Raw genomic sequence first — 338 nt, 5'->3', positions numbered from 1 at the left:
AACACAGAAACACAGAAATTGCAGACGTGGAGGAAGCGGCATCGGTGTCTGGTGCAGCCTGAGGTGCTGAAACTATTACATGCCTGAAACCCTGAAACTGAAGTGAAGATCTGGTCACGATTGCTTCTTGAGCGAGGGGTGTATGACGTGAATTTTGGAGCTTGGGACGACACTGGCTTGGTTGGAGGATCGGGGTTGGTTAGGGGACATTCTGCGGTTGGATGAACGATGGACCTGCAGATGGCGCAGGAGAGGCTTCGAATGCCTAAGAAAACTCGGTTGTACAGTTCGAGGTCTAGGGCTCCCCAATATGGACACTGGTTCCAGTGGGTGACACG

Source organism: Sinocyclocheilus grahami, unplaced genomic scaffold (assembly GCF_001515645.1).
Source record: "Sinocyclocheilus grahami isolate Dianchi unplaced genomic scaffold, SAMN03320097.WGS_v1.1 scaffold920.1, whole genome shotgun sequence".
Lineage (NCBI taxonomy): Eukaryota > Metazoa > Chordata > Actinopteri > Cypriniformes > Cyprinidae > Sinocyclocheilus > Sinocyclocheilus grahami.
Note: the sequence above shows the minus strand (reverse complement) of the source record.